This window comes from Pinus tabuliformis, chromosome 5_2 (genome assembly GCF_031772625.1).
Source record: "Pinus tabuliformis cultivar Carrire ecotype Pingquan chromosome 5_2, CPIR1, whole genome shotgun sequence".
Lineage (NCBI taxonomy): Eukaryota > Viridiplantae > Streptophyta > Pinopsida > Pinales > Pinaceae > Pinus > Pinus tabuliformis.
The window spans coordinates 38,198,641-38,217,788 of NC_142306.1; the positions used below are offsets into that span (position 1 = coordinate 38,198,641).

Below are 19,148 nucleotides of genomic sequence, written 5' to 3' on the forward strand. Positions count from 1 at the left end.
ACATTATTGACTTGCTGCTGATGGGTAGTTGTATCAATGTTCTGAACAAAAACAGGTTCAGAATGATGTCTATTTTGGTGTAGCTCTTCTTGCTGTAGCTGTGATTCAAGCTGCAAAAAATCGATCTTTTCCTGTGCATTTTGTAGACATGTCTGAATTTCTAAGAGAGATCCTTTGCTGATTTGTAATGTGTTATCAACAGTGGATAATATCAGAGTTTTAAGGAACTGTAATACTTTACTGGTTCTGGCCATTTTCTTCAATGTCTGATTTACACCTTAAAAACTGATCACAACTACTACTCAATGCAGAAAAGTAATATCTACTCACAGTAGAAAGACACAGAAAAATCCTTTGTAAATGTGCAGCAAATGAATCAAGGAACAGAAACTATAATGAGTTTTAAATATAGTTCCACAACTGGGGTAGAAGCAACTGCAAACTTGCTTGGATCCTTCAAGTACTTCTTCAGAAATGATGGTTATCAAAACTTCAATAATTATAACACCATGTCATGGGCATTCTTTGAACTATAATTTACAGCGATCAACCATTGGATCGTATACCATTCAGGCCTCATACGAACTTATTTAAAACAACAGCTTCAACGTAAGGCAACATCAAAACGTATTCAGGCAGCATATTTTGTATCTAACTACAAATATTCTTGATAGATATCTTTCTATTCAATATATATCAAGGAGCGACTGTCAATTAGTAGGTGCTACTGCACTGCTTCTAGCTTCCAAGTACGAGGAAATTTGGGCTCCGGAGATAGATGAATTTCTCGCAATCTTAGAAACAAATTTTGAGAGGAAACATGTACTGCTTTATGGAAAAGACAATGCTCAACAAACTGAAATTTCACCTCACAGTCCCAACCCCATATGTATTCCTTGTCCGGTTCCTCAAGGTTGCAGACTCTGACGGAGAGATGGCAAATTTGGTATTCTTCTTTATGGAACTGAGCTTGATGGAATATGTGATGATAAAGTTCCCCCCATCAATGCTTGCTGCTGCTGCAGTCTACACTGCTCAATGCACTTTGGAAAGGAAACCGCTCTGGAATGATGTACTTAAAAGCCATTCAGGCTACTCTGAAACAGACCTCAAGGAATGTGTAACACTGATGGTCGAATTCCGTCGGCGTTCAGTAGAATGCAAAGTGGAAGAGCACCAGGTGTTCCAGACGGCGCCAAGTTTTCAAAAAGCGTGAAGAAGGTATATCGCCACCATGCTCTTCATCAACTTTCACTTCGGGTTCACCAAATGCGAAACAGGTGAACAAGCCCGTAGTATTGCACTACCAGAGTGGACACATGGAACAGACAAAGTCACAAAACGAGTGTAACTGGCCAGGTCCAGTCGTTGGGAACTTCCTCAACAATATGTGTCAACAGGCGAAGGCGCTTATCCAACGTCGCAGTTCTTCGGAAGCTATAGAGATACTAAAGAGGCTGCAACGTGAAGCTTTCTTAGATTTGATGAAAATGAGGGACAAACTAGAGATTATTGAGAAACGGTTCACTCATCATGCATCGAATAATCAGGCAAGTTCATTAGGAGGAGCTAAAACTCAATTTAAAGGTGATATTAAGACAGGTGGTGCTTTCATATTGACGGAACATGAGAGCAGTCAGCAATTGTATTCTTCGTTGGATCAAGCGAGGATGAAAACTGGAATTGAAGTGAAATTTACTTTTGAGACTTTTTTTTTTTTAGAGAGAGAGACCTGCTTGTAACAGAATGTGTTGCAGGTCAAAGCTGTAAAAATGATAGCAATGTTGTTGGAGGTCCGTTCACTTTGAGCAAAGTTCTCTAGTCTGCACATATCAATGATTACTTGTCATTGTCTGTTGTTCCACTTGGAGCTAAGGGGAAGGATATAGCTGCAAGTCTCAACCCTGGAATTCTGATTAAAGAATAAGAGATGCTCGCAGGGAACCGAAGAAGCCCTGAGAAGATCCGGCGATTAAATAACTGACAAAAAATACACACACACACATACTGTCATAACTTGAATTTCAACACTATTCCAGAGTACTCAATTGGGCGGCGCCACCACTGTAATATGGAGTCAGTCAACAGGATTGAATTGGAAAATAGCTTCAGACAGCTTCCAAAACAGCGTCCAAAAACGCATTCAATAATTTATTCAGGCAGAGCAAAAAAAGTTTATTGAAACATCGCATTCAAACTTATTGAAACAGCGCATGTCAGCAAAAGACACCAAAATGCCCGAAAAAACTGCAAGAAAGCCCGAATCCGCCTTTTCCCGTAAGATTTGGCCTCGACTGACAAATAATAACATTTGCACAGCTTTGAATAGAAATTGACGATTCTTTTAAGATTTTTGCGAAAAAATGCTGGATTCTCCGCCGGTTCCAGCAAGAGAAATCAAAAAAATTGCCGATTTGGAAGTCGACGCTGTAAATTTAAGGCAAACGGAGCTTTTCAGGCCATGGTTCGATGCGCAGCAGCAGCCTCAAAAACATATAAAATGACCATTCTTCCAGGTGATGGCACAGAGATTATGTCTGTCGCGAAAATGTGCTGCGTCTCGTGGGTGGAGCTAGTCAAGCTTGTGGGTGGAGCGGAGTTACAGAGAAAGGCATGCGGCCATGAATGAAGCGTTTACGCAGGACAATCAATGATACTATGGTAGCGGGATGCTTGGAAACGTTTACCCAGCAGATGCGCAGGGAATCAATGTCAGAGCCAGGCAGAGGCAGAGCAGGTGTGGCAGATGCAGGTCAGAGCTCTGGTAGTTAATGCGCAGAGAGACAGAGGACAACAGCAGAAATGAATCAATGCGCTAACGTTCAGGGCAGACTAGCGCTCAGGACTGAGCAGTGCTCAGGACAGAGGCATTGATGACAGAGGCGTTATAAGGCAGTGCTTGAAAAGAATATGGCAGAGGGCCGGGACTTCTCACAACAGAGGAATGGCAGCGCAGAAACAGGTGGCTCACAGAAACAGGTGGCTCACAATGGAGCAGGGCAGGAGATCGCCCGCTCTGATACCATGTTAAACACACATGGACAGCCAAGACAGTATGAAAGATAAACATGCAATTCATTTTTTATTAATAGAAGATATACATTTATAGTACATTATGTGACTCTTGGGTTTCAGATCCCAAGGTCTCTTGGACTGCTTTTGTCCATTCAACTTCCACACTAACCATTTAGGATTAGGTGTCCAACATTTTTTAAGAAATTGGCTACCTAGTTACACTTCCCTGGCAACGGTGCCAAAATGTTTGGTCAATTTAGAGTGTCCTAAATTTCTATATTAATTTTCAATCCGGGAGTTGTAAACTGTTGAAGTGTGGCGCACTATATGTGCAAGATAACCTATCTCTTACTTTTTGTTGTTTTTGACTTTTATTTTGTTTTTGGGGGTTTTTATCTTTGTTGATTTCCTAATGTGAGACAAAAATTCTAAAAGACAAGTATGGATATAAATTTTCAAGGAAACTATGTCCTTTATAATGGTTTCCAAACTTCAAACTTCAAAAAGTCTTAGAACATGCTAATGATGAAATTAATTCCTGAAAGAAAATGAAAATGTGCCACTATTCTAATCAAACAAATAGTGAACTATTGATCATGAAACCATTATTCCTGCTGCTGTCGAAATACAAAAGAAACTGTACTCAAAGAAATCCAAAAATTGCAAGTAAAGTAAAACTAAAATCAAATTACATCAATTCATATTCTGACCCCTCACCAGTTAGTCTCTCTATGGCTTTCAGAGGTAATCATCAACAACCTGAGCAATCTGATATCTAATTGCAAAAAAGTAAACTTAAAATCAAATCACATCAATTCATAGTCTGACCCCTCGCTAGTTAGTCTCGCTATGGCTTTCGGAGGTAATCATCAACAACTTGAGCAATCTGATGTCTAATTGCAGAAAAGTAAACTTAAAATCAAATCACATCAATTCATAGTCTGACCCCTCGCCAGTTAGTCTCACTATGGCTTTCGGAGGTAATCATCAACAACTTGAGCAATCTGATGTCTAATTGCAGAAAAATAAAACTAATATCAAATTACACAATCATACTTCAATCCCTCGCCAGTTAGTCTCGCTATGGCTTTTGGAGGTAACTGACAATGATATGAGCAATTTAATATCTAAGCTAACTAATAAAGCCAATGAACAAAACTGAAATAAACAGTACAGAACTGAAAGTAAAATCTAAGAAAAGTAAGTCAGCAGAAAGATTGATTCCATCTCATTATTCATTGTGAAAACTATATGCAAATGCCTAGGCTACCTACTGTAATCTGGAACATACACACTGATCAGCGTTAACAGCAATGTAAAGCATGTAAAATTATGAACAAAAATGAAACGTTAGTACGATAGGAAATGCAATATACATAAGTGAATAACTATGACATAATAAACATAAAGAAACACAGCATAAAACTATACAGCAAATAATAAACAAAACCTCGGCGTATGCAAAGGCCCTCTGCACAACCTCGGGAAACTGTTATCAACCAAGAATTATGCTCAGAAACAGAGTCTTCTCATATATTCAAAACGCAGTCATAACAACGAAACAATGTCACGGCACAGTGGGCTTTTTAATAGCAAAATTACATTTCAAAGACTAACTACTATGCGTATAGAAACGCATTATTTATAACAAAAGGCTACATAACTAATTTCCTAAAAACTGCGCTGATAGAGGACACGTGAACGACAGCATCCATGGATCTAGCATCATGGCTGCTGAGATGATGCAATCTAATGAAAGCTGCTTGTTGGATTTACATCGTGGGAAGCCTACAGGTGTCAGCGTGCGTCCAGAAATCTAGAAATGGCCACGAAGATCTTTCATGTGCCTAGAAACGGAGTCCTATTGTCATAGGACTCTTCTGTTTGACCACTGCTTGACCACCATTGACCATGGCCTCCTCTGATGAATCCGACTGAGCCAATAGGACTTGGTCCATGTCCACGTCATTTTCAACTTGCCCATGTGGCTTGATTTTCCTGAAGACACCTGCAATATAGAATTTAACAAAAACGACTGCGGAAAGTTGAAGCAGCTACGGAAAGTGACAAGATTCCGCAACTCACTAAGAAAAAATCTAATTCAAACAGCAGACACAAAACATAGTTAAAAACCACTTTAAATTATCTTTTATGATTAATATGCAATGGTGTTGATAGCTTAAGAGGTCCAAGTGAATGGAAAGAGTCTTGGAAAGTGTATAGGAAAGATGCAAGTTTGGGGCTCAACAAGGTGTTGCTTGCAAACAAGAATCAATAGAAAATGATGATTGCGTAGGAGGCACCTGGTGACTAATGAATGACATTTAATCAATGGTCATTATTCTCCCTTTGTCTGGAAAACGAACCACACAGAAAAGAGAAGAAACAATGGTTCCCATGAAATAAACATAGTTGCGTCCAAGGAGAAGATTGAAATCTAAGGCACCTTGGACTACCATCACGTCTATATAGACGGTCTTTCCTTCCAAAGTAACGGGGTACTTCAGAAGGATCCCTAAGGGCTGATTGGTTCCTCTATTATGGGAGAAGTTCTTGTCTCTTGGGTTTTCTCCATCCTAATAGCGGAAAGGAGCCCAAACTGATTTCCTCGGATCCATCCAGCCCAACCATCTACCAGACTTCCATTATGAAGCATCTAGACCTAGAAGCTTTCACTCCATATTTAAAAAACTTGCCAAAAGAGGATCAGCACAACTAGAAAAGGGCTCAGTCGCTCCACGCATCACTAGTGCTAGTTTTAATCTCTGCAAATTAGCGTGAGGAGGAAACTGGTTAGTAGCATTGATCTTGTAAATTGGAGAAGAAGGAAGATTCTTTGGAAATGATGCAAAGGGGAATTATTCTGCTCATGAATAGGGACATACTGGGAGTTTCTTCATGATGGGAAAGCATGTAGGGTTCACTGTATAGGTTCTCCGGGATCGTGGACGGGGAGTATAGGGACAGTTGTAAAATGCTATGTAAATCTCCTTAAGCTAGAATCAAATAAGAGGGGATACCTCTTAGAATGCTATTTCTCTTGGTGATGATCTTGCTTCCTTACACTAGCTATCTTTTATTTCCTTCCTTCAAATACCTGAAACAAGAAAACAAACAACAAACTTGATAGCATACAAATTTTATTGAGCCTACTTAACAGGTCAAGGAACATTAAGCCATAAAGATGTAAGATAACACTTCATGTAGGAAATCAATCAATAATTGTATTCATATAAATTGAGAAAGAGATTAAAACCAACGCTTGATGTTGTTGGTCTCCTCTGACATATCTAAGTTGCCACACTTATGCTAGCATCTCATGGATAACCGGCATCAATGGATGTTTTAAGGCCTCTTCCCTTTAGTCTCAAACCAAACCATACACATTATTCTCCCTTAAACATACACTAGAAAGCTACAAGATATAGATGTCTTGCTGATCATTCAAACTTGCTCCCAAAAGCTAGCTTAGCTTGGGAAAAGAGAGGTTTATATAGCTTGGATGGAGAAGAGATGGTTACTCTCATCATGGGAGAAGGTCTTATCTCTTGGGTTTGTTCCATCATAATAGGGGAAAGGAGCCCAAACTGACTTCTCTCGCTCCATCCATCCCAACCATATACCAACTTCCGTTACGAAGCTTCTAGACCTGGAAGCTTGGACTCCATATTTAAAAAACTTTCCAAAAGAGGATCGGCGCGACTGGAAAAGGGCTCAGTCGCTCCGTACGATGCTAGTGCTAGTGTTAATCTCTACAAATTGGCACGAGGAGGAAACTGGTCAGTAGTGCCAGTATTGTAGACTGGGGTAGAAGGAATATTCTTGGGAAATGATGCAAAGGGGAATTATTATACTCATGAAGAGGGACATACTCGAATTTTCTTCATGGCGGGAAATCATGTAGGGTTCACTGTAGAGGTTCTCAAATATTGTGGATGGGGACCATAGGGACAATGGAAAAATGTTGTGTAACAAGGGGAAGAAGGAGCAGTTGGAGCATAAACCACGCAACCACCAATAGAAGTCTCTACAGAGACACCAACAGGCCCCGCAACATTCGAAATAGATTGACTTGGGGACGAGTCAAAGAACTGTGGTCGGGCCCTATTGGGGCCTTCGTTTCAATTTTGAAAATTTTTGGAGATATGAAGAAGAGGAAACAAATGGTGGCAGTAAGGGTCAGGTTGTAGAGAAGAGATCTTGGGAGGAAAACAGGGACTGGCAGTTGCGGGACGGTTGTGGCAAGTTGTCAGTTGAAATCAAGGGCAGTCAAGCAGACAAGGTCGACGATAGGTAGCCAAGGAAAGAAACATTCGAGTAAGAGATGGCAGTGTAAACGATGGAAGTGAATACAAAAGGATAAGGCTGAAAGAAGAAATGGGTTGGTTAGTTGAAGAGTTCTGGTTACAAATGAGCATCGAGGAGGATGTGAGCTCTCAGAGCATCCCACCTTAAGGCCAGAGTGGCAACTGAGAAATAGGGTGAAGTCTGTTGTAGTCTGTCGTATCATGTAACCGGGTATTTCATGTAAATGTCTGTGGCTGAGGCCTAATATATAATGAAATTTTATCTTGTTAAGTTAATCTACATAAAGAGTCAAACTGGGTATTTGGTATGATGTGTCTATTTTGCTATGTTATCTGGACCCACTAAAAATTTGAATGTGTTGCAAATCTATCCTCATGGTAGATTGATATTCATGTTGATATATTTCTAGTATGAGTATATGCGTAGGGCCCCTTATACTATATTGGTTAAGATATCCCTCACCATGTACTGAACCCTTCTTACTTTCAGTCACAGCTCGCCTCGGGTGAGACTCCTTATCCCTTCGATAAGGTGAAAATGTTGGTGTTGTCCTAGACTACAACGACCATTTTTGGTTATTTGTGCCTGAACCCAGGGTCTTTATGTGATGTCAATTTTGTGCCAACAATATCGCTAGTCCCTAAAATGCAAACTCTAAAATGTTTATTGATGTATTTGTAAAATTATTCAAATTTAGAATGATCTTATATATACTCTCTATATAATGTTGGCAATTTTTAGGGTAAAATAATTTTATATTGTAAAATTTGAGCGAATCATTTTTATAAAAAATGGAAATTAGTGGATACCTTTTTTTGGAAAAATCATGGAAAATTTGACCACCTACGAATATTAGCCCCTAAAATTTTCCATGGTGGAATACGAATTGATATTTATGTGAATATTGTTACACATTATGTGATGCTTCTCATTTATGATATGTGATTTGGTTTTCTCCTATGGAGAGTTAGGTTGAGGCCTTATATGCTTGATGTTGCTTATGGATGCCTTATGTTGGCATGTTGTTAGAGGTTGTTGGTTGGATATGCTACTCTAAATGATGATTGGTTTATTATGTTGATTGTTGCTACTAATATGAGAGACATTGATGTTGGTTGATATGCATCATTTTTTAGCCATGTAGAGATCTGATGCTCCAGTATTTATGCTTCAGTTCTTTCTACCTTATAAGATAGAGTTCATCCTTTTCCATTGATGTTAAAGGCAGAGTGACAGAGGAGATTGATCTAGAGTTTGTGTATAGTTTCCATTAATTCCAAAGGGGGAGATTGTTGGCATTATGGTGTGCATGGTTCCAACCACCTCATGTTGCCATTGTTTTAATGGTGTCAACTAGCTTATGTGGGCATTGATGTCAAACCTATGTATCCTAGTTGATATATTGATGCATTCCTTGTAACATGGTTGAAACTAGTTGAGTTTGCATTGAGTTGGTTGTGTGGACATTGATGTGAACCTTATGATGTCACACTCATGATGGTTTGTATGCAAAAATTCATATGTCGGTGATGGTTGTTCATGTACTAGAGGTGTTCATGACCTAGTGTAAGGAACTAGTGAAGAAACTAATGGTTGACTTGTTGCAGTAGTGTTTTGGCCTCATGATGGTGATGATGATGATGTTGCAGAGCTATTATAGGTCTGTTCAGATCTGTTGTAGCTTGAGAATGTTGTTGAGGAGATATGAGGACTATTTTGCACCCATGGCAACCATTTTTTTTTTTGTTTCTAGATCAACATGATAGTGACACTTGGGAGACTTTTTTTGTTCATGTGCAGATGTGCCAAAGGCTATGATAGAGGTTTGTAGGCATGTAGAGGAGGTGTTGAAAGTTACCAAATAGATGGCAGAGGTTTTGAGTTGAAGTTTAATGATTTTCCTTATGTTTTGCCCAACTGCACTTATGCAAGCTTATGAATGCAATTAAAAGGCTCCAACTGCTAGCAGACAAGCTTGTGCATGCGGTTGCAACTCAAATCAGCTAGTTTTGTGCATATGGTTGAATTTTCACAAGAAAATATCTAGATTCGTCACACAAATTAGATGTAATTTGGCATGTAAATTCCTAGGGGCTTTTAGATTAATTTGCAAAGGTCAGGAATGGTTTGCAAATGTTCATCAATTATTTGAACACCTTTATTTCACAAGTAGTGGTGATAGTGGATTGATATTGTCAACTTTGTGTAGTCTTGATCCTAGCCCTAAGGTGAATTTCTCCCAGCACATTTTATATACTTCACATTGGAGTTGAATGATGGTTGATTGGGTATATATATGTATAATAGAAGCTTGTATAGAGTGAGTATGCTTCAAAACTATTAAAGAGCACATATGTTTCAGTGTATGAGCTCTAATGACTACATAATGAGTAGATCTATTTTCTAAAGTATTCTTTTGATTTAGAGTTTCAGATTGAAGGAGAGAGATGCAAGGAGTTGTAGCAGAGTTGTTGGTATTGATGGAAATATAGGAACAATGCCAAAGTTGATGACTCTCACATTGTTTTGCAGGTGTTATTGATGCATTTGGAACACAACCATTATGTTTTATGTTGTTGATTGCATTATGCAACATTCATATTTTCGAGTGAGCGTTTGATGTTTTGTTTGAGTTTGAGTTGTGGTTTAGATGTTAGTGATTATGTTATTTAGATTTGATGATTTCATTGTGGCCACTATTTTTCTTAAGTGGTGAGAATGTGATTACAGTAATTTTATTTAATTTATTGATGGTGTCTTGCTACTAGAGATCGTATTATAGAGGTGAATCAATTTAAGAAGAAAGTCTTGGGATCTAGTAAGAAAATAGATGAAACAAGGTGTACATAGAGTAGAGGAGAAGTTACTTCACATGTGTGGAGAAGTAATTTCTAAGCTTCAATGAAAGGAACAATTTCTCAATCCAATGGTAGTTGGATAGTCCAATCGAAGTTGGGTGAGGAGCGTTGATCGTGGATTCTTTCAGCAGATGGTGGTCTATAGATCCATGTGAGAACATAGTATTTTGAGTTGATCAATAAAATCAAGTCTCTTGGCTGATTGGAGTCAGTTGATTGTATATGAGGTTGAGTCTCCATCTTGATGGGATTCAACAATCTATGTAAAAGACAAATTTTCCTTAATCAAAGATTCATAGCAACGCAACAACAAGGGTGTTTTTTTCTCCCAGTGAAGGGTTTTCCACTAGATATCTTGTGTCCTTTGTGTGGATGTGTTTTGATGTGTTATTCATTAATGTTTCTTTCATAGTTATCTTGTTTTAGCTTCTTACATGGTTAATGTTTATGATATAATTTATTATAATGTTAGTTAGTATTTTGTGATTCAATAGAGAAGTTTAAAGTGGTAAAAATTGATAATAAGTCACACTAATAATTCATGCCCCCCTAGTAGTTCCCAAAGGTTTCCAAAAATCTTCTTCGACTCTAGTTCCTAAGAGGATCAACCATGTTTAGGATGAGATTCATATTTCAAAATTCATGTGGGTGTTTCAAAACTAGATCTATAAGTATATCAAACAATCGCACAAGTCCATGTGCAAAGCACATGAATTTAAGTATTCTCATGAAGTATTTTATCCATGTGCAATCTTATCAGTGCTGGAATTTGTTGACAATTACACATTTCCTTATGAGATAGAGATCCAAAGTGAGTATTATCACTTAGACTAAGTGTCCATATTCATACATGTTTTGTAGAGACACACACAATTCAATCTTGAAGGTAGGGATAACAATGATGAGTCATGTGATGTGATTAGGGAGCATCAATTTTAAATCAGGGACTATCATGAGCATGACACATTGTTCATACAAAATTGCTTTGACCTAATCTATGAATCATTAACGAAAAATGGCATATCATTCAAGAAGCATTGGATATGTTTCGATGGTTTTGTAGGGAAGTTCAAGTCAGCACACGCTTTTTATTGGTTGAGTTGACTACACAAAAGAAAAAAAATCAAAATACTTGGAGCTACCTTGAAATAGGACATGGAAAGGGTGAGCATGATGGTATAGGTGCTTCTGTGAAGCGAACAATTAGGAGGTACCAACTGATTCATGATGCAGGTCGAATCAAATCATCACTAGAGATGGTCAGATGGTGCAAATCCCATTTAGGACATGAGGGTTATGAACCAAGTAGACTTGTACGTAGGTTATTTTAGAATGATGAACTTGACGATGTGAATAGATCCATTCCATGGTATTATAATATTGTACAAGGAACAAGGGAATTACACTCAATGTTGAGGAAAGACATCGGGGAAATATTTGACATTGAGACAAGAAACCTCAAATGTTTTTGTGGGTTTTGCATTGGTGTTGATGGATGTAGACTTGATCACTATGAAAAACATGGGTACGTGAAAGGATGGAAATATGCTCCTGTTAATCCAAAGGGACCTCATCCAATTCTAAGGTGGCAAGAGATAAACAATGAAGAGGCCATTATTTCACTTGATCATGATCAAATCTTTGATCTTGTAAGGGAAGGTATGTGGCCCATATATCATTGATAATTTCATCTATAAATTGAAATCTTGAATTTGTTTAATTAATACATATTTTTTATTTTGGTTGTAGGTGATATTTTTTCTATCACTGACCTCATAGGAAATGAAGAGAATGTGGCATATTATTTGATGTGATGCACACAGGTGAAAAGTATCTTGGTGAGACCATATGAATATGGACAATTCACATACCAAATTGGTGACATGGTTGTGATGGACCATTTCTTTGAAACTCTTAAAAAATAGAATGATCACATCATTTATAGAGATTTTATATATCTTGTCCATACAATCATCTACTCGTAGCTACTTGGATCAATCTCATATAAATAAAAATAAATAAAGGTGAACCAAGGAGATGGAAGATGACAGAGTCAGACCATGAACGTAATATGGTGACTTGCATTCTTATGAGCCATTGGACAACTGAGTAGATGATGAAAATGGGAAGCCATGAAGCCGAGTCTATAGCAATCATGTGTAATCTCATCTAGTATAAGATATCTCAAATGTATGAATTTTGTAATCTATAAATTTGATAGTTGAATACTCTTCTAATTTTTTAATTTTAATAGAGAAATGTTTCCCTCTAATCTAGGATGGATTCATAATGGTGTACATATATGTTATATAAGCTTTAGTTGCCTTAAGGTGCTTAAGTTTCTAAAGTAGACCAAATTTCAAGGAGGTTTTATTTTTAGGGATAAGATCTTTATGTGAACCCCATAGATCTAAAATTTAATTAAAATTTATAATTAATAGGGATTTATATTTAGATTTAATTAAAATTTTGATCTTATTCTTTTTTTAAATCATAGATAGTATTCATGTTGAGCATGAAAAAAAAATTATCGATCTATATACAAGCCATGCATTTGGTTTCTAGAAAATCCATTTCAGTATGTACAACAACCAAGTTGATATAATATTATTTTACTTAAAATAGAAATTCAACTATCAAGGTTATGAACAAAATTGAAATATTTTTATGTTATTACATGGAAAGAGTTACACACATGCTTCATATTGGATTATAAAAGGTGATATATATATATATATATATATATATATATATATATATATATATATATATATATATATATATATAAACTTTTACTTCTTGAATGTTCTTAATTGAGTGTCTTAAGTTAAGGAATTGATTGAAATATTTCGATAGCCAACTAAATTTAGGAAAATTTATAAAATTATCTAAAAACATATCATTAATTTTTTTATTATATTAAATTCCAATACATATGACTTATATCATATGTTATGACTAAGATCTTGTAGATTACCTCAAAAGAAATAAAATTTAACTTATTAGTTGAACATTACTAATTGAAGACATCTTTTAAAATTGAACTTAAAAAGTATTTCAATCCTATTTGTGTTTTTTTATTGATCAATGAACATATTGTAACACCCTCCTCCCACATCTACCTAAGCAATCGACTAGCCGGGGTAAACATGTCATAAGAGGCCACTATGATAAGAGTCAAACTCCTATGTAACCTTAAGGAAATGGAGTCAACAAAACAAGGCCTTATAGACCTCCCTCAGGTACTTCACGACCCCCAAGAGCTAATCCACCACTTCGAGTGCCCAACCACTGAGTTAACCTAACATTTCAATGAAATAAACATAGAGTCGCTCCCATGACAAGGTATGAATGTGACTGGAACCCTATAGTCGCTCCGACAATGACTCTAAGGGAGAGATTGCAGTCTTTTTCAGCCAGTTCTATTCTAGAGACTACGTGAATTAAGCCATGTTTTTATGGCTAGTCTCCAAACCAATGCCTAGAACTTGATGAGACTTTCCAAGAGAATAGATGACACCAAGGAAAACCCCCGAACCCAAAACTTGATCAAGGGCTTGAACTAACCAAACCTAACCATGATAGACAATTTTTCAGGCACTTAGTAAATATACAACCTATAGTTGTAAATAACAGATATGAGATAGGGGTCTCATACTTATCTTAGATTCACCATGAAGTATTGTTTCCTTATCACATTAATTTCCATTCCATCCATTAGGTCATAGATACATTGTCCATTCATTTACAAGTAAAAACATGAAATAACAATGACATGAACCAATGATATAACCATGATTATAACAAACATTAAACCATGTAAATATCAAAGACACAATAGCCATTATATCCACATATAAACAAGTGAAAAAATAAAAGAACTTAGCTTTTATTAATCATAGGAAAATTCGACTAGGTTTGAGACTTCCATGTACCACCCAATTATAGACATGGCTAAACCAAATCTCTCTTTCAAATCACCTCCATGCCATATTCCAAGCATGAATGTGGTATCTCATAGAACAACCAAGGGAATACAGAGGTTAAACCAACTCCACCCTCATCAAACCATGATCACACCAAAACCAGTGCTCCAATCATAACCAATCCAAACTTGGAATTGCATCCAGAATCCATCACTATCCTTAAGAAATTTTTTTTCTCCTTGTCACTCATGATTTACCACAATCCAATCTCAAATCACTAGGCCCTAAACAGAGACCAATATTTCAGGCTTTACCACAATCCAAACCTATATCACTATGCCCTAAACTAAGACTCCTCCCTCAAGCTTTACCGTGTATCCCACTAAAACTGGTCAAGGGATTCCTAGGCCTTTAGGAATGAACTTTGAGACCACCTATGCCCCGTATTCCTAAATCAATCCAACAAACCAAAGCTCGGAGCTGAGATAAACATCCCAACATACCATGGCATCGGAGAAAAGGTGAGGCTAGGCTGAAAACCACTATCACAACCCAACAATACCATGCCACCGATAGCAAGAGAACCATAGACTAACATGCAAATTCATGCATGTACAAACTACCTAGGAAATCACACATGCAAAATGTTACCTACAAGTATTCCTGTTAAATATGCTTAATCTTGCTTTTCCTTCCTTAATCCTTGCTTTCCTTCCTTTGCCTTTACTTTTTTTTCCTTCCTTGATCCAGAACTAGAGTGCTCTAGGAAAGCTCTAAGTGACCAAGAGTATAAGAGAGAGAGAGTAATGAGAGAGATTCAAACTTTAACTAACCAGGAGCTTAACATTGACTAAGCTTGAGCCAAGCAACTACACTGACTAAGCTTGAGCTAAGAGCTTACACTAACTAAGAGCTTGCTAACTAATCCTCATAAGCCTTTTTATTAATGAGGCCTCTATTTCTTCATTTTCCATTATTTTCCTTCATTTTCCTCTTCACATACAACCTGTGACCTTTCACCTTACTTTTCTCCTAATTTCCTTTATTTTCATAAATAAATGTGCCAAAAATGCCTTTATTCCTTTTAATGCCTTTTCCTTAGCCTTTGCCAATTTCCTTAGCCAAAAAATAGATCCAGTGATGCCCACTAGGATATCTTTTCCCAACATTTATCTTGGAATACATATCCCTTAACTGTTGTCTTATTTTTTCCTTTATTAACTTTTATTACATGAACTTTTCACCGGGGCTATTACAGATCCCTGCCCCTTGGGGGAATGCTGTCCTTGGTGTTGAACCACACCAAGACCTCAAAAAAACCGTTGAAAAGTAAGCATACTTTCCATGGAGATTTATAACTTAGCTTGTTGCACTATTTACAATGAAAGACATTCTCAAAAGAAAAACATCATGACATCATGACCAGATAACAACCATACTACATGATGGAGCTTTATAACACAACTCATTATGGTATTTACAATGACAACATATACACATATTCACATTTGCTAAACCAGAAAATAAAAGAATATGATTCCCATATCAACCAACAAGGGAACCTAGAGGACCATACCTCCACCCTCAAATTGGTATCAGGATTCACCTCCTTCCTAGGAATTCCAGACTCCACTACCACATTCAAAGATGCATCCAATGTTGGGTGCTATAATCTTGTGCCACTTGTCCTCTCAATGAATAGTTACTGGCTCATTGTTCCAAGGTGCACTCCAAATGTTCATCTAATTCCATCTGGCAATGCTAATGACCAAAAACAATTCTATCTGTGACCTTCCCTTTTCTACTACACAGTCCCTCAAGAAATTTGGTCATCCCCCTTCCGTGCAGTCACTCACCTTCCAGGTTCCCCATAATCCCCTATCTCAAGAGATCCATTCTTTGGAAAGGCTTCCTCACATAGGAAGATACAAAATGAAGGCATATACCTGCCTCAAAACCATCATACTGGTCATAGCATGCTCATGGCAATCAATGGACACTATTGGGTACTAGTTTCCCACAATGGCCCTACTCCTGAAGTACTTTACCAACATACTATTGCATGTTCCAATTTATTTTTCTCTTGCTGCCAATTCTTGTAGTCGATTTCAACCAGCGAACTGGTATTTTCATGCTTTCTGGTACAAAGCACATATATTCCATTAGTTTTAAATTAAATTGAAATAACCTCAAACCATACCTCATTGGTAGTTCGTCAATAAGGTACACTTGAAATCTTGTTTGCTTCCTGTCATAAAAAGTCAAACTAATTGGTTGATCAAAACGTCATGTATAAACATATCACATCTGATTAGCTCAAAACACAACCATCATAGATCAACATCATAAATCACATGTAACCATGATAAACCAGTATCATATATCACATATAATCATCATATACCATAGGCATAAATCACATTCATAATAAAACTGAAATGAAATGTTGATACTTATCCTTTCATCAATCCTTAACTTCTACCTTAGTCTTTATTTTGTATGCACTCTACATCGGTTGTTGTGCCAGAAAAACAACTTGTGCCTTCTCCTCAACCATGTGCACATACATATAGTGTGCATCACACACATACAACTACACACGTCATACAACACCATGCAATACATGCATCTAAACCAGTACCATATGTACCACATGTACAAAGTGTTAGACTCGGTCTTGTCAGTCCTCTGTCAGAGTCAAATTCACCAAGGTTCATTTCTCGTCATTTGCAGTCATCCAATGCCATTTTGGTCAAAAAGAGTCATTTTAATTCTTGATTCCAGGGTTTTGTCTCCAGAAGTGTGAAATAACGCTTGCAGGCCAGAGGGAGGTTCAGTAAGTTTTTATTTCAGGAATGTCATCGTCAATAATGCGAGATTGATTCTTCTTCAAAACCCTGTTTTGAAGAAAAAATCGTCAAATGTGTTTTTGTAATAAATATGTAATTTGTCAAAGTGTTTCAAAGTTGTACAGCTCTTCAATGGCAGTAGCTTTAGCTGCTCCTATCCCTGCAAAAGCACAAACAGAAAGAACGTCATCAGCACAAAGAGACAAAGCAAAATCAAACAAAACAAAGTTTTCATTCAAATGCCGGAATGCCAAAATTATACAACTTGGTTTGCCGAATCAGAAGAAATCAAAGTCATGTCTTTGTGAAAACGTTTCTATGTGTATCAATGTCAGTTTGGCATTCAAAGGGTCGATTGAAGTCGAGGTTTAGTGAAGAGAAGGCAAAGCTTGCAAATTTTCAAGCCGTGACTGTGTGAAATCCTGGCGCGGCACATTGGAGAACAGCGCGGTGCATTGAGAGCTCCTCTGTAGTGTAAATTAACATTGGCGCGGCGCACTCACCAAGCGCGGCGCATTGGGAGTGCGTATGGTGCACAGAGCCCCAAGGCCGAAATTCAACATCAATTAGTCAAAAACGCAATTCGTTTCAGCTCAATTCTTCTCCAAGTAAGTCGACAGGGCCTATTCAGTGATTTTATTCATGTATGATGTGTTTATAAGCGAAGACATTGGAGTTTAAATGGTGAAAGACTTCGACCTGTTTTGGATATTCGAGTATCTGTGACAGGAGGTGTCCGTTTTGATCTCGTGAAAAGGGTGGTTCATTACATCCATCATGCTAGACAGGAGCTAGAGGGGGCCGTTGATACAATAAAACCAGCAAAAAGCGAGTCAGTGAGTATAGTAGAGAATCAGCGCACGAAGGAGCCCACAGTATTCAAATTCACTTGGCCGATTGAGCATGTTTCCAGATTGAATGTAAAGAAGTGTTACTCGGATGTTTTCATAGTAGGGGGTTATAAATGGCATGTCTTGATATTCCCCAAAGGAAACAACGTGGACCACTTATCCATTTACTTAGATGTGGCAGATTCCGGTACATTACCTTGTGGTTGGAGCAGATATGCTTTTTTAGTCTGGCTATTGTTAATCAGATTCATCACAAGTTCACTGTCAAGAAAGAAACACAACACCAATTCAATGCCCGGGAGAGCGATTGGGGATACACATCATTCATGCCTTTACCTGATATTTGATAGACGATACTTTGATTGTGGAAGCAGGAGTCAGTGCACGAAGGGTACCTGATTATTGGGCGTATGATTCTAAAAAGCAGACGGGTTTTGTTGGGCTGAAGAATCAAGGGGCGACATGCTACATGAATTCTTTGCTTCAGACATTGTATCATATTCCTTACTTCAGAAAGGCTGTCTATCATATGCCCACAACTGAAAATGATATACCCTCAAAAAAGTATTCCATTGGCTCTACAGAGCTTGTTTTATAAAGTCTAGCACAGTGACACCAGCGTTTCAACAAAAGACTTGACCAAATCATTCGGATGGGACACATATGATTCTTTCATGCAACATGATGTGTAGGAGCTAAACCGAGTACTCTGCAAGAAGTTAGAAGATAAAATGAAGGGCACAGCTATTGAGGATACAATAAAACATCTATTTGAAAGACATCATATGAACTACATCGAGTGCATGAATGTGGATTATAAATCTACAGGGAAGGAATCAATCTATGATTTACAGCTTGATGTTAAAGGCTGTCGAGATGTCTATGCTTCATTTGATAAGTAAGTTGAAGTTGAACAACTTGATGGTGATGACAAATATCATGCAGAGCAGTATGGACTTCAGGAGGCAAGAAAAGTTGTTCTTTTGCTTGGTTTTTCTCCTGTACTACAAATTCAGCTGAGGCGATTTGAATATAATTTCATGTGACACAACAATGGTTAACTTGTAGCTTGTCGATTTTGTGGTTGTAAGCGGTGGAGGTAGTGCGGGTGTTATCATAATAACTTTGCTCAGACCGGAAGTGCTGCAAGAAACGAAAAGGTGGGCCTTTATGTGGGAATCGTTAGTGTTGGGAGCTGCTTTGGTCGAATAACATCTGGGTATCCTCGCCTATTATCTCCGCTGGATTTGGAAGAGCTACTGGTGGATAGAGTTGTAATACCAGAACGTGTAGTTTTAGCCATTCTAGAAAAGCTTGGGAATGGTATTGTTAAGATGAGAG

General features: G+C 37.6%; 2 pseudogenes; both read left to right on the top strand.

Annotated features, from left to right (window-relative positions):
- The first annotated feature begins 934 nt into the window (after positions 1-934).
- On the top strand, positions 935-1,927 carry LOC149157499 (uncharacterized; annotated as a pseudogene).
- Positions 1,928-2,658: 731 nt separating this feature from the next.
- Positions 2,659-18,853, top strand: LOC149157500 (ubiquitin C-terminal hydrolase 12 pseudogene; annotated as a pseudogene).
- Positions 18,854-19,148: the final 295 nt, after the last annotated feature.